Here is a 24,170-nt window from a genome sequence, read left to right as displayed (position 1 = left end):
CAAATTGTGGCTCTAAAAGCAGCCTCTTGACCTGCAGAAATTACACACGTGAAGCTTTTTTAATTTTTCCTGGCATGCAGATGAAGTTATGGGAAAGCACTCTCGCTTGATTGATTGCGCCCAAGAGCAAGACCTGGTGACAATTCTTCCGAGCCAGCCCTGCGCGCCTCCAGCCGGTTTTTCACGATGCTGTCTCTTTAAGGAGGAAGTGCGGAGACAACCGCAAAGTACGCAGCTGCCTGGCAAATCAGGCGCCCTCCCCTCCCGTCGGCCCCAGCCGGAGAGAACAGCTCAGCCCAGCCGCCTCTCCCACAAGCCCTGCAAGGGAGAGCATCAAGCATGGAAGAAGAAATACGCACAGGTGATGATGCAGGGAGTTGCAGACGTTATCCTTTGGTTGTGGATAGTGTTTCTCTTTTTTTGCAAAGGGTAGGGGGCATATTTAGGGTCTGGGAGGAATCTAAGGGAATCTGATCTCCTTGGGACCAAAGATCCAGCTGGAAGGCTTGGCTCTTATCTGCTCCCTGTTTTCTATTTTCCTTGGCCGGTGGCAGGTTGCTGATCCAGCCAGCTAGCTGGCTTCCTCATGCAAGTACCGCATTGGGGCTGCGCCCTCATCCACCCTCCCCTCCCCAAGGTGTCACCAAGAAGAGGTTTGCTTTTGGAAATTACCCCGACTGCCCCACCCCACGACTGAGCTGTCTCGGGTAAGTACCACGGAGAGATAAAATTTTTGCATCCTTCCTGGGAGGGATAGAATGCGGGGCTGTTGGCTTTTGCAAATGTGCAAGGCATGGGGAGCAAGTCTGTGAATTTAGGGCATGCCTTCCCCACCCCCACCCCTTTTTTGCTGAAAACTTAAAAATTTGATCCATGAAGATGCTTTGCAAAGAGAGCGGCTGCATACCTGCGAGAGCCGGAAGGTGCTTCTCAGTGTCTGTCATTCTCCTCTTTTCCCCTTTTCTCCTCCCCCTCCATTAAGGGCAGGTGGGGAGAGTCTGCTCTGGATCAGACACACCCGTTGGCAAATACATCTGTTCAGACAGACCCTGGCACCTCTCGCAGCACAGTGCAAATCTATTGTAGTTTTTTAAAAATAATAATAATAATAATGTTTTCCATCGTCATTGTTGCAGTCTCTTTGAGGTGACAGTGAAGCACATGAATTGGGCTGGCCCTGCAGAGTGTGGGGTGCCTTTTTGGTTTCTGTGCCCCCCCCCATTCAAGGTCATTGCTAGAACTCCTCCCTCACGAAACCATCCTGTTTCTTTTTGATGGAAGATTTCCCCCCTTAAAAAAAGATAGAATAGCACATGCCTGAAGGTTTTTCTCAGATCCCCAAAGCTTCTCCATCTTGAACTAAAAAGAGACTTACCTTTGCAGCCTTGGCCTGTATCAAATCAAGGGCTCTGTACTAGGTAACATGCCTCTCTGCTTCCTCCCCCCCCCTTTTTTTTTTATTTTGCTGCTCCATAGTGCTAGAATAGGGATGTACTTGTGATCTCTACAAAGCATTATGCATCTTGATTTATGATATCTGATCTCCTGGGATCTCTCCCCCACCCCCGTTATTCGGTTTGGAAATGTAATTTCATCTGGCCAGCCTGCTAGCCTTTGTTTCAAAGGCGTATGTCATCCTTTCTCCCATGTAATGTGGCATTTTTCCTTCTGTAAACAGCAGTTTTCCACTGCCTGTTATCTCTGAGCCACCAGCTCTCCTTGGACCTCCCTTAAGAGGCTAGGTCCTTTAAAACACCCCGGTAATTAATATCGCAGGTGCACAGAGGATTCCCTTCCTACACATCTGCCAAAGAATAAACCCTTCAGCAAATCAGTGTTTTATGATAGCAATAGCAAGGGTGAGTTTTTATATGACAGGAGCACCAAGCTTGAGGCAGCCTAGTAGCCACCTACGGCTAGCCCAGAGGAGCTCGCTTCTTGTTGTTGAGTCGTTTAGTCGTGTCCGACTCTTCGTGACCCCCTGGACCAGAGCACGCCAGGCACTCCTGTCTTCCACTGCCTCCCGCAGTTTGGTCAGACTCATGTTTGTAGCTTCGAGAACACTGTCCCACCATCTCGTCCTCTGTCGTCCCCTTTTCCTTGTGCCCTCCATCTTTCCCAACATCAGGGTCTCACTATATTTTTTTGGATAGCAAAGACGGGGGTTTGGTTGTCCCATGGCAGGCCACAACACAAACTATTGAGTTGTACTTTGCTTGCAGGGTCTCAAGTTGTCCTAAATCACTGATAATTTTTTCCCCCCAAAGAAGGTTTGGTGCAGTTGTGCTACATTTAGTTTGGATGCAGAGGAGGAAACTTCCTCTTTCTTACACTTCCCATATCTTCCTAATCCATTACCCCCAAATCATGCCTCAGTTTTCACTAGAAGGAGGTGCAGCTGCAGTTATTATTTATTACTGTGTTCCTATCATCTCCTTATTTCAATCATTCTATTATTTATTTTTTTTGCAATGGCATAGGTTCACAAAATAAATGGAATTTGCTAAAGAGACCAGAGCACTTGTCTGACTGCTGTTAGAATTTTGCAGGGAACAAAACTGGATAGCTTGAAAGACACCTGAAATGTTGTAGTTCCGCTCTTATACTGTCCCTCTCTTTTATGATTTGTGAGTTAGCTGCACCAAACAGCTGTGCAAACACGTCCTGAAAGGAGTAACTGAGAAAAAATTCAGCAGAGATGGGGGGGGGGAACCTAAGGCCCAAGATCTGAATGCAGCCCCCCCCAGGCCATTCTCTCTGGCCATTGGAAGTGTGCCTTTTGCCACCTTCCTCTGTGCCCTCCTCAGTAACGGATTGTGATAATTCAGAGACATTCAACCTTTGTGTGGCTGGTGTGTAGTCTGCTGTGTGAAGGTAAGAGTCATATCTCTTGCTTCGTGTGGTTTTGCTTCTTGTCCTGCCCTTCGGTTTCCCCTTCTGTCAACCTTGGGTCCCAAGGTTGCTTTTGGCCTACAACTCCCATCATCGCTGACCACTTGTCCTGTGAGCTAGGGATCATGGGAGTTGTAGACCAAAAACATCTGGGGACCCAAGGTTGAGAACCACTGCACTAGATGATGACTATGTTTTGGAGCAGACAGCTTGAAAAATGCTGTATGCCTTCCCATAGCACAGCACACTCTTATACCTCCCCTTATTTGGAAGTCATCAGAGCTGTGCAATATCAGAACAAAACTAATGAAAGGAATGGGTTGTCTGGGTTGATGGGTGAAGATGTAGACCTGCATGCATCCAGGGAGCAAATAACTTTCTAAAATGTTCCACAGAGATGGTGGGATGGCAGGACCTTGGCTAGGACGGGAAACATTGCAAGAGCTGTTGTTGTTGTTTAGTCGTTTAGTTGTGTCCGCCTCTTCGTGACCCAATGGACGAGAGCACGCCAGGCACTCCTGTCTTCCACTGCTTCCCGCAGTTTGGTCAAACTCATGCTGGTAGCTTCAAGAACGCTGTCCAACCATCTTGTCCTCTGTCGTCCCCTTCTCCTTGTGCCCTCCATCTTTCCCAGCATCAGGGTCTTTTCCAGGGAGTCTTCTCTTCTCATGAGGTGTCTAAAGTATTGGAGCCTCACCTTCAGGATCTGTCCTTCCAGTGAGCACTCAGGGCTGATTTCCTTAAGAATGGATGCGTTTGATCTTCTTGCAGTCCATGGGACTCTCAAGAGTCTCCTCCAGCACCAGAATTCAAAAGCATCAATTCTTCGGCGATCAGCCTTCTTTATGGTCCAGTTCTCACTTCCATACATCACTGCTGGGAAAACCAGAACTTTAACTATACAGACCTTTGTTGGCAAGGTGATGTCTCTGCTAGGGACGTTGCATGGTTTCCACCCAACCAAGCAAAGTGGAAATTACATAAAGGTTGGAAACATAAACTCAGTGCTTATCAAGGGAAGAGGGCAAAAGCTGAAGGATTGGAAGGAAGGGGTGGCCTTAAGGGAAGAAAGGGAAGTAGAAAGGCTGTGAGGGGAAGGAAGAGAGCATGGGAAGAGATTGGAGGTGTGTATCACCCATCTACAATGCTGTCACTCCTAGCTGTGGTTCATATATTGCTTTGAAATAACCAACCAGACCTTTGGCTTCATCAGATCTTCATAATTATCACGGTGGGTGGTTCAGAAGTTGTGGCACACTCCGAAACCCCTGTTTCAAGCAAACTCTGGTCCAAAATTCCCTCCAAATAGAAATCTGAGGACACAGTGGTCACATTAGGTGCTTCAGTGATGTCAGCCTTTTTCTTAAAAAGGCCCTGTTGAAAAGTTGGCCCAGAATGGATCTTTCTGAGCTCTCCATTAGCTATGTTGGATTCTGTTAAGCAGTTTCCTGCCCTCAAATTGTCCAGGGAACTGTTCTTCAGCTGACATCTGTGAATAAGTCTGGTGCACAACAGCTAAGGAAGAAAACAGAAAGCTGGAGTTGGGCCTTCACAGAGGAGAAGCCCAGGCTTGAGCCAGCTTAAATGGGCCATGCTTAAAACCATAGACCTGGATTGCTGTCCTTATTGAAATGTCATAAAGTAAGAACAGGCTATATAAATGTCATTGATCCAATAACAGCTCTCTTACACAGAGTCAGATCATTGATCTATCTAGCTATGTGTTGTCTATTCTGAACAGAAGCGATTCTCCAAAGCTCAGTCCTGGTATCTGACACCCATATTTAACTGGAAATGTCAGGGATTGATTTTGGGACCGCTTTGCATTCACAACATGCTGAACTGGTGCGATGTAATTATTCTGAAACTAAATTTCCCTGTTCACTAATTTTTTTAAATAGAACTATAGAATGTCAAGAAATGTCTTGACTTTTGTGCTTAACGATGCCTGTTGTTAAACTATACAATAATGACATTTCATACCTGTACAAAAATACATTTAAAGCTTAAAATACAATAAGATGTTTGTGATTTGTGCATAAATTGTATTGTTTTATATTGATAGTAGATGCATTATCTTTCATATGATAGAATCATAAAATTAGCTTACCTAGTTTAGCTTCTGTTTTAAGATCGGAATGTGGACCTAACGTGTTTTAGGAGATGCCTGAGCAAACTTTTTTAAAAAAGAAGATTTGAGCAGCATCTGAAGAAACCATTTTTCAGTAGATCTGACACCCTGCATAAGCAGATTACTCTGATACTGGTCGTCTCTTACAATAATTAGGATGTTTTTCTTAATCCTAAATCTGTTGCTAGCAGTTCAGGCCCATTGCTCCCTGGTCTGAACTGGTCTGAGCACTGGTGGCATTATAATAGCTTCTGTTATTACCACTCCATGGGTGGGTTCAGGGTGCCATCCTGTGTTTGAACAGCAGCAACTTAGCATCCTTAAACTGAGGGGATCGACCTCTTTTCCCCCAAGCTATTCAGGATATATGTGGGACGCAGGTGGTGCTGTGGTCTAAACCACTGAGCCTAGGGCTTGGTGTTTGGAAGATCGGCAGTTCGAATCCCCGTGACGGGGTGAGCTCCCGTTGCTCGGTCCTTGCTTCTGCCAACCTAGCAGTCCGAACGCACGTCAAAGTTCAAGTAGATAAATAGGTACCACTCCAGCAAGAAGGTAAACGGCGTTTCCGTGCGCTGCTCTGGTTCGCCAGAAGCGGCTTAGTCCTTCTGGCCACATGACCCAGAAGCTGTACGCCGGCTCCCTCGGCCAGTAAAGCGAGATGAGCGCCGCAACCCCAGAGTCGGCCACGACTGGACCTAATGGTCAGGGGTCCCTTTACCTTTACCTTATTCAGGATATAGCTGAAGAGCCTATGGGGTGGGTGGAATTTTTCCCTCTCATAATTCTGGACTCTGGGATAATCTAATGCATCATTGGATTACCGAGTTAGAAGGGACCTTGGAGGTTATTTAGTTCAACCCCCTGCCCCATTCAGGATCTGCAATGCAGGGTGCAACTATAGCCACTCAGTCTCTGCTTAAATACCTGAGGTGAATGAGAGACCACTCCTCCCAAGGCAGCCTGTTCCCTGTCAAATAGATTTTGCAGTCGGAAAAAGCCCACGTCTGCTTCCCAGCAGTTTCCATCCATTGGTTCTGGTTCTGTCCTCTGTGACAACAAAGTTTATCCCGTCTTCTGCATGCCCGCCCTTCCTATATATGTGAAGATCACTATCTCCTCCGCCCCCATTAACTCTTTGTCAGGCTAAATGTGCTTAGTTCTTTCAACTGATCCTCCTACGACTTGGTTTCAAGACCTCTGATTGATGAGACATTTAGGGCCCCTCCAGACAACCTATTTAATTGAGCATTCATCCTGCTTTGCTTGTACAAGAGCTACATGGTAATACTATCTCTAGCCTTTATTGAGCATTCATTCTGATCTGTTTATGGGCCAGTTATGTGACAATTAGCAATCATTCTGATTCGCTTGCAGGATGTTTACACATCTTATCATAGAATCATAGAGTTGGAAGAGACCACAAGGGCCATTGAGTCCAACCCCCTGCCAAGCAGGAAACACCATCAGAGCACTCCTGACATATGGTTGTCAAGCCTCTGCTTAAAGACCTCCAAAGAAGGAGACTCCACCACACTCCTTGGCAGCAAATTCCACTGTCGAACAGCTCTTACTGTCAGGAAGTTCTTCCTAATGTTTAGGTGGAATCTTCTTTCTTGTAGTTTGGATCCATTGCTCCGTGTCCGCTTCTCTGGAGCAGCAGAAAACAACCTTTCTCCCTCCTCTATGTGACATCCTTTTATATATTTGAACATGGCTATCATATCACCCCTTAACCTCCTCTTCTCCAGGCTAAACATGCCCAGCTCCCTTAGCCGTTCCTCATAAGGCATCATTTCTAGGCTTTTGACCATTTTGGTTGCCCTCCTCTGGACACGTTCCAGTTTGTCAGTGTCCTTCTTGAACTGCGGTGCCCAGAACTGGACACAGTACTCCAGGTGAGGTCTGACCAGAGCAGAATACAGTGGCACTATAATCTTCCCTTTAGTCATTCATTCATCCCTCCCACAACTGCATTACCACATCACTTTTCAAACTACAAAAGTCATTTTCTAGTGGATTTTTTGCACTAGGGGAAGCAGGGGGATCAGACTCTGAGGTGTTTGGGCTTTTTTTAAGTCTAAAAATGAAGCAAAAGCCTCTAAACTTGACCTCCTGGTTTCTCTAGAAGAGAAGAAGGGAGCAAGGAGTGTGAGAGTCTTGAGACTCACATGTGAACAAGGCCTGCATAAAGCTCTAAAAGTTTGGTTTTGCTTGGCTTGGGACGCTCTTTAGTGCAGTATCTACTATTTTGTTTGTTTACTATGCATTTAATCATATTCTTATTTACTTATACCCATCCCATCTGACTGGGTTGCCGCAGCCGCTCTGGGCATATTAAAAACAGAATCAAGCATTAAACAACTTCCCTAAACAGGGCTTCCTTAAGATGTCTTCTAAAAGTTGTGTTGTTCTTTATCTTCTTGACATCTGGTGGGAGGGCGTTCCACAGGGCAGGTGCCACCACCAAGAAGGCCCTCTGCCTGCTTCCCTGTAACCTCATGGTGAGGGATCCACCAGAAGGCCCTCGTTGCTGGACCTCAGAGTCCGGGCTGAAGAGTCCAGGGTGGAGTTCCTTCAGGTGTACTGGGCCAAGGCCATTTAAGGCTTTAAAGGTCAGCACTAACACTTTGAATTGTGCTCAGAAATGTAATGGGAGCCAATGAAGATCTTTCAGGACCGGTGTGATATGGTCTCGGCGGCCGCTCCCAGTCACCAGTCTAGCCGTCACATTCTGGAGTAATTGTAGTTTCCAAGTCACCTTCAAAGGTAGCTCCATGTAGAGCACATTGCAGTAGTCCAAGCGGGAGATAACCAGAGCATGTATCATCACCCTAGCGAGACAGTGTGCAGGCAGGTAGAGTCTCAGCTAGCGTACTAAATGGAGCTGGTAGACAGCTGCCCTGGACACAGAATTACCTGTGCCTCCATGGACAGCTGTGAGTCCACAATGACTCCCAAGCTGTTTACCTGCTCCTTCATATTTACCCCATTGAGAACCAGGGAGTAGAAGAGATGGTGTGCTGTGTATCATCCGCATACTGGTGAACACCCAGCCCAACCCCTCTGATGATTTCTCCCAGCGGCTTCATATTGATGTTAAAAAGCATGGGGGAGAGGACGGAGCCCTGAGGCACCCCACAAGTGAGAGCCCAGGGGTCTGAACACTCATCCCTCACCACCACTTTCTGGGCACCTCTTAAGATATAACCAAATTTTGCTTGATTGTTCCTGAGATTAAGGAGCATCTGTGTTTGGATACTGTTGGCTGCCATTTTGAATCAAGGTCATCCACATCGTTTTATCTGTATGCTGCCTTTCCATAGTTGAAACCGTGCCGAAAGGGGAATGAACCTTCCAAAACTGTACTTTAATCACTGATTTCAAAACTGCACTGATTTTTGTTTTGTTTATTTCTTAGCATTCCCTAGCAGTGCTGGGCATGAAGCTGCTATTATGTTCATAAAGGACAACTTTACTACAGTCTTCTTTCTTGTGAAAATTGTGGCAGCAGTACAGTGGTACCTCGGGTTAAGAACTTAATTCATTCTGGAGGTCCGTTCTTAACCTGAAACTATTCTTAAATTGAGGCACCACTTTAGCTAATGGGGCCTCCCGCCGCTGCCGTGCGATTTCTGTTCTCACCCTGAAGCAAAGTTCCTAACCCGAGTTACTATTTCTGGGTTAGCAAAGTCTGTAACCTGAAACATCTGTAACCCAAGGTACCACTGTACAGTGGTGCCCCGCAAGACGAATGCCTCGCAAGACGGAAAACCCACTAGACGAAAGGGTTTTCAGTTTTGGAGGTGCTTCGCAAAACGAATTTCCTATGTCTTGCGAGTTCCTGCGATTTTTTTTTTTTTGCTCCCCACCCCCTTTTTCTAAGGCACTAAGCTGCTAATAGCCTTTTAGCAGCTAATCCGCTAATCCCTTAAGCCTTTAATAGCCGCTAATAGCTGCTAAACCGCTAATAGCGCTAATCCGCTGGTAGGGTTGCTTCGCAAGACGAAAAAACCGCTAGACGAAGAGACTCATGGAACGGATTCTTTTCGTCTTGCGAGGCACCACTGTACAAGCAAAATGTCCTGCCTTTATGTCTTCTTTCAGAGGCATTAGTCCATCAGGTTTTACACTGTCTTCATTCATATATAATCCATCAGTTTGTTTTTGCTGGAACTGCCTTAATATTATCCTGCTGCTTGAACCTTAGAGAACAATGTCAAACAAGAGGTTCTGCTTGTATTCCACACCAGCCCATTCCACCAGTAAAAGTGGCCACGTTTCCAGGGCCTTGGACTTTTGAGGATTGAGTCTGGGACCTGCAGCGTGCAGCCCTTCCCTGGTCATCTGCTTATTCCTGCCTTTAATTGGGCTTCAGGCAAGAAGGGTCCTGCAGCCATAAACACGATAAGCTGCTCCTCTTTGTTGTCGTCATCATCACTGTTCTGGTGAGGGAAGAACCCGGCTCAGATACAGTCGCCACCCCCAGGCCTGGAAGCTGGGAATTGCTACTCATTGCTTAACTCCCTGCAGGTTCCTTCTGCCAGGGAGAGCTCCGCTGCTCCCTGACTCACGCCTCATCAAGCCAGACAGGCCTGCAATGGGAGCATCTGCTCCCAAATTAACGGTGCAGCAGCAGATCCTCTGGATCCACGTGATTCTGGATGCATCCGCAAAGATTCTCCCACGCTGCCCTTGGCTGCAATGTCGGGGTGCCCTAGCCTATACTTCCCTGCTCGTTCATCCTCCTCTGTTTCAAAACATCCTTGTTCCCCAAATACTGACTTGATTTAGAAACAAAGATTCTGCTATTAATAAATGTGTCTTCAGCTACAGCTGTGTTTCCCATATGGAAGGAATATCAACTTTTAAACGACCTTATTATGTATTTTACTATTTGGATTCGCTGGTCAGAATATCTGAACAGATTTTTTTAACCTGTTATGTACTGAGTTGAATAGGATTCAGAATGCAGCAGTCTGATTGGTCCTAGAACAATAGGGTTCAGAATGCAGCAGTCTGATTGGTCCTAGAACAATAGGACCCAGAATGCAGCAGTCTGATTGGTCCACAGGAGCCACCCAATCCAGCTCCAGGTGGAAGTGAATCCACAACCTGATTGGCCTACAGGAGAATCCCGGAATTAGCCAATCACGTGGGGCCCTTTGTGTAAGTAATGTATATAAAGCAGACATTCCGGGGGAACTTCCATTCCTCCTCACCACTGTGAGCTGAATAAAGAGCATGAAATCCACTCTGACCTCCGAGTATGTTTCAAACCTTTTCTGTGAAATGTGATCCTAAGTGTTTTGATGCAGATGGGGGAAGTAATAAGATGTTTGGTAGGGTGATCATATGTCCTACTTTACAGAGGGCACACTTCTTTTGAAAGGGCTGTCTTCTTCTTCTTCTTCTTCTTCTTCTTCCTTTCTTTCATTCTTTCATTCTTTCATTTTATATACCGCCCCTTATCAGAAGATTCCAGGATGATGGCAACATCCAACTGGAAGATAAATAACTCTAAGATTGGGGAGAGGGGAGCTTGAAGTTGCCCACCCACAGTTATCAGCACCTGGAGAGGAGACTGAGCAGGCATACAGGTCACCTTGTCAGTCTACCTAGAGATATTTAAACAGATGCATTTCTGTTTAAACAATAGTAATTGTTTTAAAACATGCGTCTAGACATACTCGTTAGGAAATGCCAATCTTTTCCCTCTTTTGCCTTCATTTGGCCAACATTCAGATCATATAACTGCTTGATCTCTGCACCTCTGATTATTCTCCCCCCCCCCCAAAAAAAAATATATACACCTCTCAGATTTTGAACCTGGCAGTGTTTTTTTGTGCAGTCGTCTCAGTGTGCCTTAGCCAAACCAAGCAACCAAGTCGTCTCCAACTGGAGACTATGCATGTTACTTTAAGTCTTAGCCCAAAGTCTGTAAGGGCACTTTTCATTCTATGCCTGCATCTCCCCTCCCTACAGCCCCACTGCTGCAGAGTGCAGTCATAATCCTGCATATGAGAATGTGCGAGAGAGAAAGGAGAGCTAAGAAACTGCTGAGAGACAGGTGGGAAGGCATTGCAGTTATACTGTTATGTACTGAAGTTCTCACCCTGGGCCAGCAGGGGGATACTGTAGATAGTTATGCAAATAAGGGATCGAAAGTGACGTTCAGTGATTGGATAGTTTTAGAAAAGTGTTACAGTTACGTTGTACTGGAGGCCTCTATATAAGCAGGCTGACTGAACCCTTCAGTTCAGTTCTGTTCTGGCCTGTGAATAAACAAGAGCTGTTTGAAGAATCACTGTGTCGTCTGATATGTTCACCCACAACTTAGCATATACCGGTACATTCTGCCATGGTGTCTGAACTCTTTTTTTAAAAAAATAGTTTTTATTAAGTTTCATACAAATATAACACATACTACAACAAAAAAGAAAGAAACAAAGTCACAAATATAAACCAAAAAGAAAAAAGGAAAAAGAAAAAAGGAAAAAAGAAAGAAAGCAAAAATACATGTCAACAAACACCTAGACGATACAAATTACCGTATTTTTCGCTCTATAAGACGCACCAGACCACAAGACGCACCTAGTTTTTGGAGGAGGAAAACAAGAAAAAAGATATTCTGAATCTCAGAAGCCAGAACAGCAAGAGGGACAGCTGCGCAGTGAAAGCGGCAATCCCTCTTGCTGTTCTGGCTTCTGGGATAGCTGTGCAGCCTGCATTCGCTCCATAAGATGCACACACATTTCCCCTTACTTTTTAGGAAGGAAAAGGTGAGTCTTATAGAGCAAAAAATACGGTAACTGGTTATATAAACTTCTAACATCATAAATATGTTTTGGACTTTCTCTGAGCCCTCCCATCTGAATTTCCTTATATTTAAATGTAGCAATTTTCTAATATCATTATTAAAACACAGTATTCAAATTAAAATAAAATTTCTTAACTTTTCTTAAGCTTCTAAATCTCAATTATTTAACTAACTCTTAATTTCATCCTAGGCCTATTTAGTACTTTCAAGTAATTTCTAATTTTTAATGTTGCATTATTTATTCAAATAGTCTTTAAATTTCTTCCTCTCTTCTTGATATTCCTCTTCTTTCTGGTCGCAGATTCTTCCAGTAGGGTCAGCCAACTCAATATAGTCCATCATTTTCATCTGCCATTCTTCCACAGTTGGTAGTTCTTGTGTTTTCCATTTCTTGGCTATAAGAATTCGAGCAGCAGTTGTGGCATACAAAAATAACTTTACATCTTTCTTGGGTAATTCAGAACCTATTATTCCAAGGAGAAAGACCTCTGGTTTCTTAATAAATGTATATTTCATCTTTTTAGAAATTCATTATAAATCTTTTCCCAGAAGTCTCTCACATGGTGTCTGAATTCTTAAGCTGAGTCTTTGGGTTAGGAAAGGACAATGTTAGAAACAATATGAAGTTAATATCTTGACTAATCAGGGACGAAGCCATAGATGCCTGCGATATGTGATGTTGTCAGCACCAGACCCCAAAGAGCTTCTATACCTTGAAGGGTTGCATGGAATGGAGAATTCTGCCCGGTGTAGCTTTGGAGCAGTGTCTCAGCTGTGTTCTGCACAATTAACTTTTGCTGCAGAGAAATCTTCAATGGATGCCCTTTGGTCAGAATTTCCTATTAGCTCCCATCCACAATTTCCCCCTCTTTCTCATTTAATGCAATCTCCTGAGAATCAAAGCCTGTGTGTTTAGATTTCCCCATGGTCCATTGTGAGCTGTCTTCTGCTTCAAGGCATGGATTACAGTCTCATTCTGAAATATATTTGTTTTCAAAAATGCCGGTGAGTGAGTTGGCCACTTCACAGTATCTATGTAGAAAATCCCTCTTGTGTAAAGCGGGACTTAGTCTGGAACTGGAACTCAGGCCAGTCAGACAAGTTCACCAAAGGCTCCCAGGCAGAATGCAAGGGACTGAACTTTGGACCATCAGCATGTGACCCCTCTGTCTTTAGCCACCTACCCTGCTTCTGAAGACAAGGAAGGGTCTGCATCCATGCGCATGCACACGGCTATCTCTCCTTCTTAAGTTGTGGGTGAACATATCAGACGACACAGCGATTCTTCAAACAGCTCTTGTTTATTCACAGGCCAGAACAGAACTGATGGGTTCAGCCAACCTGCTTATATAGAGCTCAACTACAAAGCAACAGTAACAACTTTCTGTAACTGTCCAATCACTGAACGTCACTTTCAATTCCTTATTTGCATATGTGGACCTGAGTGAAAACTATCTACAGTATCCCCCTGCTGGCCCAGGGTGAGAACTTCAGTACATAACACTCCTTGTAGTCATCATTGGGAGGACGGTAAAATTCCAATACCCCCAGCATCCCCAGGCCTGGAAGCTGTACATTGCCAGACATTGCATAACTTCCTGCAAATTCTCATCATGACTGAAATAGAGGCTGAACTCTGATTCGCAAGGTGTCTCCTGCATTCTGTCTACCAAACCATGCTACGCTCTCTTTCTGTTCCACCTCTCTAAGCTCCTTTTGTTTTAATATTGCAAAGTACACCATGAATTGATATACGACACAGGTACATGATATTTTGTAGGGGTGCGCATCAGCTGCAGGATTCTGTTCAGACTCAGACTAGCCACTTTGTTGCTGTTGTTTAGTCATTTAGTCGTGTCCGCCTCTTCGTGACCCCCTGGACCAGAGCACGCCAGGCACTCCTGTCTTCCACTGCCTCCCGCACTTTGGTCAAACTCATGCTGGTAGCTTCCAGAACACTGTCCCACCATCTCATCCTCTGTTGTTCCCTTCTCCTTGTGCCCTCCATCTTTCCCAACATCAGGGTCTTTTCCAGGGAGTCTTCTCTTCTCATGAGGGGGCCAAAGTCTTGGAGCCTCAGCTTCAGGATCTGTCCTTCCAGGGAGCACTCAGGGCTGATTTCCTTCAGAATGGATAGGTTTGATCTTCTTGCAGTCCATGGGACTCTCAAGAGTCTCCTCCAACACCATAATTCAAAAGCATCAATTCTTCGGTGATCAGCCTTCTTTATGGTCCAGCTCTCACTTCCAGACCCTTCCATACTAGCCACTAGCTCAATTTATACCAGACCGAGTTGGAGGCTGCCCAGTACAGCTCAGGGTTCCAGATCTGTTTTGTGGCATTGCCCTCTTTTAACAGAAGCAAATGCGATTGGCATGCATAGTAACCCCACAAAGAGGATAAAGTCTGTTAAATTACAGGCATAAAGGTCTGTGGGCTTTTGTGCTGGGCACCTCTAAAATGCTTTCTCCCCCCAAAAGGAAACCTCTCGCTTTATTTTTATTTGGGGGTGGAATTGGATGAAATTTTCAGGCGACGTCATCCCTTCTGAAGGCATGAATCATGCCAAATTTTAGGATAGCCAGAGTGCATTTCTCACAATGTAAGTGGTTCCCATTTTATAGTGGTAATCACTTAATCTCCTCGTGTGGTTTCTGGGCATTTGGTCTGAGAAACTGAGATACAACAAAGGTGCCCATGGGCAAACAAACTGCAGATAAAAATGTCCAGGGGCTTTTGTGTTAGCCACCTTTATAATTGCCTTTGGAGTGGAAAGAATGAAGTGATTTGCTTCCTGGCTAAAGCAATTCTGCACCACAGAGATCCTGTTTTGCCTCTGACCAATCCAAATCACTCCAAGGTGTCTCCTGTCACCTCTGGATTCAGGATTTGTCTGAGTCCAATGCACACTCCTAAGCGTTTCATGCTGAATATGCTCATTAATGGTGTGACGTGGCTTTTGATCAATTTAATAAAAGGTAGGCATTGGCCTTGTGTCAAAACCCACTAGTCGGAATCCTTGAATTTATTAAGGTAATTGATACAGAACTGCCAGTTCAACACATCTAAATTTTGCTTCATGGTAAAAGGGAGGGGAGAGTAGATAGAAATGTCTAAGACAAGTACATAGCAAGCCAAAGGCAATAAAGCAAACTTCAGTACAACAGCATTTGCCTGTAAGGTAAAGGGACCCCTGACCATTAGGTCCAGTCGTGGCCGACTCTGGGGTTGCGACGCTCATCTCGCTTTACTGGCCGAAGGAGCCGGCGTACAGCTTCCGGGTCATGTGGCCAGCATGACTAAGCCGCTTCTGGCGAACCAGAGCAGCGCACGGAAACACCGTTTACCTTCCCGCTGGAGGGGTACCTATTTATCTACTTGTACTTTGGCGTGCTTTCGAACTGCTAGGTTGGCAGGAGCAGGAACTGAGCAACGGGAGCTCACCCCATCGTGGGGATTCGAACCGCCGACCTTCTGATCGGCAAGTCCTAGGCCCCCTGGTTTAACTCACAGCGCCACCCGCATTTGCCTGACCTACAGTTAAATCCTTTGCTTGCTTACTCACTTTCTTGATATAGGCTCTGAGGGTGATAAAGGAGAGGGCCTTTTCAGTTGTAGCGCCCCACTTGTAGAATGCCCTCCCTAGGGAAGTCTGCCAGGGACCTTCTCTGACATTTTTCCAATGTCAAGAAAAAGCTTACTTCTTATTACAGGCTTTTGATGGACTATGATGAAGTTGTCTGCTGTCAATGTGCTGCCAGAACTTTCTACAGCTTCTCATGATGGTGGGGAAAAGCAGGGGTTTTTTCCTGTATTTTTTAGTATTGCATGCATTTTCATTTGAAAGATTTTATGCAAATGTGTTTATATTATACTGTGTTTTCACTTACGCTTTAAATATGTTGCCAGTCACTTGAAGACCTTTTGGGTAACGATTGACTAACAAGTTGAACTGCTGAGTTCAGTGGTATTTGGTCCCAAGCAAGTGTGAATAAGGCTGCAGTGTCAGCAATTAAAATAAAGATCTTGCTTCCATTAATGTAAATGTCATTTAAGCACACTTTCTAGGGCTGCTAAGCACAACACTCTTTGCCTGCTTCTTTTGCTTGGGCTGAATTGGTTGTTTAGCATGCAGATAAGTCCAAGAATCCCTGCGACGGGGTGAGCTCCCATTGCTCTGTCCCAGCTCCTGCCAACCTAGCAGTTCGAAAGCACATCAAAGTGCAAGTAGATAAATAGGTACCGCTTCGGCGGGAAGGTAAATGGTGTTTCCATGTGCTGCTCTGGTTTGCCAGAAGCGGCTTAGTCCTGCTGGCCACATGACCCGGAAGCTGTACGCCGGCTCCCTCGGCCGATAAAGCGAGATGAGCGCTGCAACCCCAGAGTCGGCCACGACTGGACCTAATGGTCAGGGGTCCCTTTACCTAAGTCCAAGGTGAGGGAGGGATTGGCATAGTGGGTGCTGATGTCACAAACCAGGGGGAACTCTTGCTACTGCCCAGTGCATCTTCTAAAGCAGGCAAAGTCTTTACAGAGGGTGATGAACACAGCACATGATATCATGGGCGGTCCCTTGAGTCTGCTAGATGACAATGCAAGGGATCCTTGCCTTAGGAGAGGGAGAAAAATTCTCAGGGATGATTCACACCCCGGCCAGCACCTCTTTAATCTTCTACCCTGGGGCAGGAGATATAGAAGTATAATCAGTTGTACCAACAGACTAAAAAACAGTTTCTATCTGTGGGCTGTTAGGCTGCTGAACGGAAAATAATATAGTGCAACTGACTTTCAGGGTTGGCTTGTTGTGCGACAAGCACACAGAGTGAAATGAGATTGAGTGTTTGTGGGGAAGGGGAGGCTCGGTTAATTTAATTGTATACAGGTTGTACATTGACCATAAAGGTATTATTATTATTATTATTATTATTATTATTATTATTATTACTGGAGGAGAGAGCATTTGGGCTGCTCTTTTCCCAGGTGAAGAAAGCAGTCTCTGCAATCCTTCAACTCGGACCTTTTAGCTTCCTCTCTCTTTCAGACAGTACCTGCATTGGCAAAGTTATTGATTAGGGGAAGGCAGGCATATAGAAGTGTGTGATTTTGTAGAATATTGTATGGTTGATTGAATCAGATTCAAAAACCAAGCTGTTCAGATCAGGTACTTGATTTCATCTCTCTTGGTGCTTTGATCTAGCCCTGCCTTAAATCTGTATACATACTGCTGTCTTGTTTCATAGCTCTAGTGTTTTCAAAGTCCTCCAAGGCCTTAGTAGTTTTTGAAACAAATATGCATAATAAAATTACATGTCTAGCTAGACTTGCCTAAACAACCATTTTTAGAAGGCACTGAAAATAATAAAGCAGAGGTGCTTGCCTAATCTTCAGGGACAGGGACTTCCAAACTTGCAAATGTGGAATGAATGTTATTTGGCATGTGTGAAAGTGTCAGTCCTGCAGATCAAAGGGGTAAAGTAGGCACATATTGCATAAAGCAATCCTTCAGCTAAACTGGTTCCCTGATGATGATGATGATGATGATGATGATGATGACTTTATCTTCTTCTTTGGCAATCATTCGTAGCCGAGTAAGATTGTCTTCCATAAACACAGTTTTAACAATGAGTCCGTAAGTGACTGTGGAGGCCAATTCTGGATCCACACGTCCTTCCACAGTGGGGACATTGGTTTCCAGGTGGGAGTTGATTGTGTGGATTTGCCGAGCGTGCCTTCCTCTTAGCACGTTTCTCCCTTGCTCCCTGAGTTCGAGGGTCTTCAAAGCCCATGACACCTTTGGTAAAGGCTGTTCTCCAACTGGAGCGCTCGCAGGCCAGTGTTTCCCAGTTGTCGGTGTTTACACTACATTTTTTTAGATTTGCCTTGAGTGAGTCTTTAAACCTCTTTTGTTGACCACCAGCATTACACTTTCCTTTTTTAAGTTCGGAATAGAGTAGTAGCTTTGGAAGACGATCATCAGGCATCCGCACAATATGACCAGTCCAACGAAGTTGATGTTGAAGAATCATTGCTTCAACACTGGCGATCTTTGCTTCTTCCAGTACACTGATATTAGTTTGCCTGTCTTCCCAAGTGATGTGTAAAAATTTTCGGAGACACTGTTGATGGAATCTTTTGAGGAGTTGGAGATGGCGTTTATAAGTGTTCCCTGTTTCACAAGCATATAGTAAGGTTGGTAGTACGATAGCTTTGTAAACAAGCATTTTTGTTTCCCTGCGAATGTCCCGGTCCTCAAACACTCTGCACTTCAGTCGGGAGAAAGCCACACTCAAAGAGCTCAGGTGATGCTGGATTTTGGCATCAATGTTGGCCCTTGTGCACCAAAGTCCTTTCCACAAAGGACTTTATATACTAATAGTAACACACTGACATTACCAGTCCCTATATCCAGAAACATCCTTTCTCTAGCTCCACCACCTTTCACTGTCAATAAGTCTCCTGCCTCTTTCCTTTCCTTGGAACTGTCTCGCACAGTCCACCTTCATGCTCAGATATGCAGTTTTTATTATGTTGCATTTATGTTTTTATTTGCAAGCTAGTACAAAAATGCTTTGAGGCATGGTTGAAATACGTTTCCTGCTGTTTTCAGCTTTCATCTGAGCTGGAAACAGCTGGCCATTTTCTGGGGGGTTGAACATTCCTTTTTGTCCCTTTATAACATACAATTTCCATTGGGGTAGCCACATTAATACGTTGCAGATTATGTTATATGATTATGTTATTGTGACGTGAGCTTCCATGGGTTAGAACTACAGTGGTACCTCGGGTTACAGACGCTTCAGGTTACAGACTCCGCTAACCCAGAAATAGTACCTTGGGTTAAGAACTTTGCTTCAGGGTGAGAACAGAAACCGCGCAGCAGCGGTGCAGCAGCAGTGGGAGGCCCCATTAGCTAAAGTGGTACCTCAGGTGAAGAACAGTTTCAGGTTAAGAACAGACCTCCAGAACAATTTAGGTTCTTAACCCGAGGTACCACTGTATCTCCATACAGCTGAAGAAGTTGGTTGTATTCCATGAAAGCTTCTGCCACAATAAAAATTGTTAGTTTCTAGGGTGCCACAAGTCTCTTTGTTATAAAATCAACTTAAAAGGAACACTCATCCCATAGTGATAGCCTGGCGTTTTCTTCCTGTAGCACCGTGGTTACAAAAAGATATCTTTTTCAGAGCATCCACAAAAACATCTGATAAGACTTCAATGTGAAACTGATTAATTGAAATATCAGGTTTCTGCTCAGTTGACTGTTTTAGTCCAGCCCTGTGTCATTTTGCACGGGAATTTCACTGCTGAGAAAGCATTTAGTACAATGAAACTGGTGTCCGGAGGGTGGGTGGGGGGGAACGGGGGGGGGACTGCAAGGGGGAAAGGGCATTCGTGTGACAAGTTAATCCCCCAACCCCTCCTGCCACTTCATTGCCCGTCACCCACTCCCGACTTTATTCAGCTAACACATCCCATCAGCATAAGGTTTTTTGCTTGCACAATGGGGCTTCCTCCCATCTCTCCCCCGCCCCCCATGTTCCAGAGGATTCATTGAACTCTTAGAACAGATGTAGGGGATGCATGGGGGGGGGAGGAGAGGGGGTAGTTTCATGGTGCAAAAAGAAATCCTTGCACTGATGAAATGAGTCATTTAATGCTACTTTGGACACAACCTTTTGGACACACAAAGTAGAAGCAGCAGTTTTCAAACCAAAATGCTTCTGCTGAAAATTGACATTCAGCTGTTAACATGTGCCACATCACTCGCTGTGGACCATAACACATAATATTTTTCAGGCACTGGCAATAGGAGTAGGCATGCATTCTGTAAAGGGACCCCTGACCGTTAGGTCCAGTCGTGGACAACTCTGGGGTTGCGGTGCTCATCTCGCTTTACTGGCCAAGGGAGCCAATGTACAGCTTCCAAGTCATGTGGCCAGCATGACTAAGCCGCTTCTGGCAAAGCAGAGCAGCGCACGGAAATGCCGTTTACCTTCCCGCTGGAGCGGTACCTATTTATCTACTTGCACTTTGACGTGCTGTCCAACTGCTAGTTTGGCAGGAGCAGGGACTGAGCAACGGGAGCTCACTCCGTCGCGGGGATTCGAACCACCGACCTTCTGATCGACAAGTCCTAGGCTCTGTGGTTTAACCCACAGCGCCACCCACATCCCATATGGATTCTGTAACTTGTGCTTAATGCAAGCATGCCTCTTTAGACACCTTGATGGCCCCATGCCAGTCCCGCTGTAAATTGTCACTTGGTTTTAAACTGTTTCTTAAATAATAGAATTCCTTGCTACCCTTCCCCCATTCCTTATCTTCACTGCCCTATAAATAGATAAACACTTCATTGCCCTAAGGTTGCAGTCTGAGCATACCGCAATGTTGGGTGTTTCTTAAATGTGATGGGTTGTGAATAAATGCTTCCTGTCTGCTCATAGCCCAGCTAGCACTCGCTGTGGCAGATAATTATTCATTGTTGAACCCAAAGCTGAGCATCAGCCGAGGAGCATGCCGGCTGGAGTTTGGGTTTTTGTCCTGTCCATGGCAGCATCCAGTGATCTCCTAAGCCCTGCCCTTGTTGCCATGACAACTCTTTGCATGGGTTGAAACAATCAGGGATGCCTCATCACAGTGTGGTGCTAGGAAGCTGGGGGGCAGGGAAGGAGCTCAAGGATGTGGTTATGCACCAAATCTGCAGCTCGGGTGGTTGTGCTGAGCAAACGACTTATGGAAAGATTCTTGCATTTGCCCATTGAATTTTTGCTAAAAAGCTTCTCATGTTTGGAAAATGTTATGTCTGAACCAGCTCAGTGACATGCCAGGAATCCCCTATACTTTTGAAGTGAGAGATGAACCCAGGGCTTCCAAAAATACATACTGAATTATTTGATTGTAATCTAAGGAATGTTGGGGCTTCCTAACTTTCCAGAAATCTGAAATTAAAAAGAGAATCTCTGAATTGCATCCTCTATGCATTGGGAAGATCTTAAAGTACCCGGATTTGAAACCAGTGTCATTCCCATGTGGTCTTCTGTAATCGTGCATTCATGCCACTAGCATAGCAGCATATTCTCAGGGTTGCCATCAAAGTGCGGCATTGCATATTAGTGCAAAATCTTAACATTTTTTAATTTCTATTTTTGACACGTTTCTGGTCCTTAAGTCTGGAATGCAGATTTGAAAATGCGCTCACGGTGCCTTGTGATATCACAGAAGTTGTGCTGAGGAGCAGAGGAAGTCTGAACAGGGAATCCACTGGCCAGCAGCTGCCTCTTAAATGCCCTTCTGCATAATAGAGAAGGAAAATGAGTTATGCAAAATATGTAAGTGTGTGTTGATTTCTAGGCACAAGATTGCAATAATGTTTTTCAGTTGCTTTTCTAGATGGGCAGTTTTGGTAATAAATAACAGTCAGCCAACACTGTCGTCTTCTGTGCCTTCAGTTCTGCAAATCCTGAAATTACTTTTCCCCTCCTTCTTCCCTTCCTTGCAGCCGCAATGTTGATGGCTTTACACTGCTGAGTCACCGCTCTGCCAGAGATCTCTTATAATTCCCCTGCCTTTCATAGCAGTCAAAATGCTTGGAGTGTTATTAGCAGTTTCTTCTCTCCACCCCTTTTCCTCACTCCCACATTTGTCCATTTTTATTTCCCTAGGCAGAATTAGTGATACGTTTGCGTCTGGTTGATCAAAATGCTGGAACAGAGAAGGGCTTTTGAACTTCTTAAATTCTTATTATCAGGCTAGTGGCAGAGGAAAGACTGTATGTTGCAGACCTCTAGCCTCAGGGTCTGGAGGCCAGAAACGGATTCTCACATTCATACATACCCACAACTGTGTCCCAAATCACTGCCAACTTAACCTTCTCCCATAGTATTTAATGGGAGCCGTTGAGAACTGAGCCCAGTTTTGCATGGCTTGACCTGGATTCACTTCCTTTGCCATCTTGGAGCAGGGATAGTCAATTGGTTCTCTCCAGCCATTGCTGAACTACAACTTCCATCACCCATGACCACTGGCTATGCCATCTGGGGCGCATGGGAATTGAGGTTCAGCAACATCTGGGTAGCATCATACTGGCTACACACGGGAGCCAGTCAGGCACAGAGAAAAAATGGCAAGGACAGAGAAGGAAAGGACACAGAGCTCTCTCTCTGGTGAACTGGGTTCGCTTCCCCGCTCCTCCCCATGCAGCTGCTGGGTGACCGTGGGCCAGTCACACTTCTCTGAAGTCTCTCAGCCCCACTCACCTCACAGAGTGTTTGTTGTGGGGGAGGAAGGGAAAGGAGATTGTTAGCAGCTTTGAGACTCCTTCGGGTAGTGATAAAGCGGGATATCAAATCCAAACTCTTTCTTCTTCTTCTTCATCATCATCATCTTCTTCGTCTTCTTCGTCTTCTGCCTTAACCTGAGCCAGACCATTGGTCCGCCTAGTTCATGGGTAGGCAAACTAAGGCCCAGGGGCCAGATCCGGCCCAATCGCCTTCTAAATCCGGCCCGTGGACAGTCTGGGAATCAGCGTGTTTTTACACGAGTAGAATGTGTCCTTTTATTTAAAATGCATCTCTGGGTTATTTGTGGGGCATAGGAATTCATTCATTCCCCCCCCCAAAAAAAAATATAGTCCGGCCCCCCACAAGGTCTGAGGGAGAGTGGGCCGGCCCCCTGCTGAAAAAGTTTGCTGACCCCTGGCCTAGGTAGTAGCTCATTACTCGGGGAGGAACTCTCCATGGTCCTAGGAAGAGATTATGAAATGTACAGCCCTGGGTCTATGTGATGTGACCTGCGGGGGCTCCCCATTTGTGGAATGCCCTCCCCCAAGTAGGCGTGCCTTCATTACATATCTTTAGGCACTAGGCAAAAAACATTCCTCTGCTCCCAGCCCTTGGGCTAATTAAACAATTTGGCCTTTGTGGGCGGGGTGTTGTTTGTTAATATAATATGTATTTTTGTGTTCTCATATTGTAAACTGACCTGTGATCCTCAAATGAAGCGTGGTATGGAAACTGAATAAACAGAATAAGTGAATATTCTGCAGTGTGTCTGCTCTTAAGAGACACCTATGAATTCAGCATTTGAACATACCGGTTTGCTTTGCAGAGGGAAGTGTGTGGGTGTTTTTACGTCGGAGGCGCCCTGCCCCTCTCCCTCTGCGCGGTTCCTTCGTCATTGCTTTAAACTCGACATGACAATTTTTCTGTGGCTTCTTTCCACGGTCCTCCCACACCATTCGTCACCATGGAGAACCCAACTCTTTCAGAAGCCTTTATTCTTTTCTCGCCACTTTTTAAAAGGAGCAATTAGTAGGTTGGAAGGACTACTTTTTGTTGGCAGGGGAGTTCTGCCTCCCCCAGTCCTCTAGAGCTCTTGTCTGAGCAGTGAATTCAGGGTGGCGCCCCACATATATGTTCATTGCTTGAGAATGGCCAAATGGGTTCAGCTGTGTATCTTGGATAGCATTGCACCAAAGTTGGCTTTGGGTGATATGAAAGATCTTTCTGCAGTAATCATATTATTATGAGTTTAGGGGAGAGGGAATAGGATGTATGCGATACCTTTCTAACCCATGAGTCCAGCAATTAAAATATAATTGAAATATAAGCCAGGCTAGCTTCTTGTGTGGAGGTCACCATCTGGGTGATGGGCCATTAAGAGATGAAAGGAAAGGGGGCTCTATGCGAGACAATAGATAGACCTCTCTCAACTCAGGGATACTGTAGTTAGAAGGACAAAGCCTGAGTTTAGAGTTGAAAGCGGCAGCGGTTTGTCCCTGCTCCTGCCAACCTAGCAGTTCGAAAGCACATCAGAGTGCAAGTAGATCAATAGGTACGGCTCCAGCGGGAAGGTAAACGGTGTTTCAGTGCGCTGCTCTGGTTCGCCAGAAGCGGCTTAGTCCTGCTGGCCACATGACCCGGAAGCTGTATGCTGGCTCCCTCGGCCAGTAAAGCGAGATGAGAGCCGCAACCCCAGAGTCCGTCATGACTGGACCTAATGGTCAGGGGTCCCTTTACCTTTACCTTAAAAAAATAATAATCCTTAAATAGTAGCCCAGGGGGTATGATCAGGGCTGAGCCTGTAGTGAAGAGGGAGGATTTGTAGTTTGGCTCTGTATATAAGAATTTGTTCATGCAAACAACTTTCTTGACGTTACAGTGATAAACAACTATGTGTGGAATGATGCTTAGCTGCAGGGTTCGCAGGTACCCTAAACCAGTGTGTAAGCCTTTAAATGTGCTTTGTAAAGCTGCCTTCTGGCTGTGTCCTCAGTCAACTCTAAAACTGGTGTTGGTTCGGTGTGTTTTTATTTATTTATTTAAGTATTTA

At 45.3% G+C, this 24,170-nt stretch overlaps 1 protein-coding gene across 3 annotated transcripts in view; it reads left to right on the top strand.

Moving 5' to 3' along the window:
* Window positions 1-224: 224 nt before the first annotated feature.
* The window catches only part of SNPH (syntaphilin), a 42,573-nt gene continuing 18,627 nt past the window's right edge, over window positions 225-24,170 (top strand). The window contains exons 1-2 of one of the 3 annotated variants that reach the window (XM_083447440.1): window positions 225-361; window positions 555-707. The gene's annotated coding sequence lies outside the window, so the exon portion shown is untranslated. The remainder of the gene's footprint in view (window positions 362-554; window positions 708-24,170) is intronic. The other 2 variants (XM_083447441.1, XM_083447442.1) reach the window with 2 other exon arrangements.

Source organism: Podarcis tiliguerta (genome assembly GCF_965153285.1).
Source record: "Podarcis tiliguerta genome assembly, chromosome: 6".
Lineage (NCBI taxonomy): Eukaryota > Metazoa > Chordata > Lepidosauria > Squamata > Lacertidae > Podarcis > Podarcis tiliguerta.
This window is presented reverse-complemented; position numbering and strand designations above follow the sequence as displayed.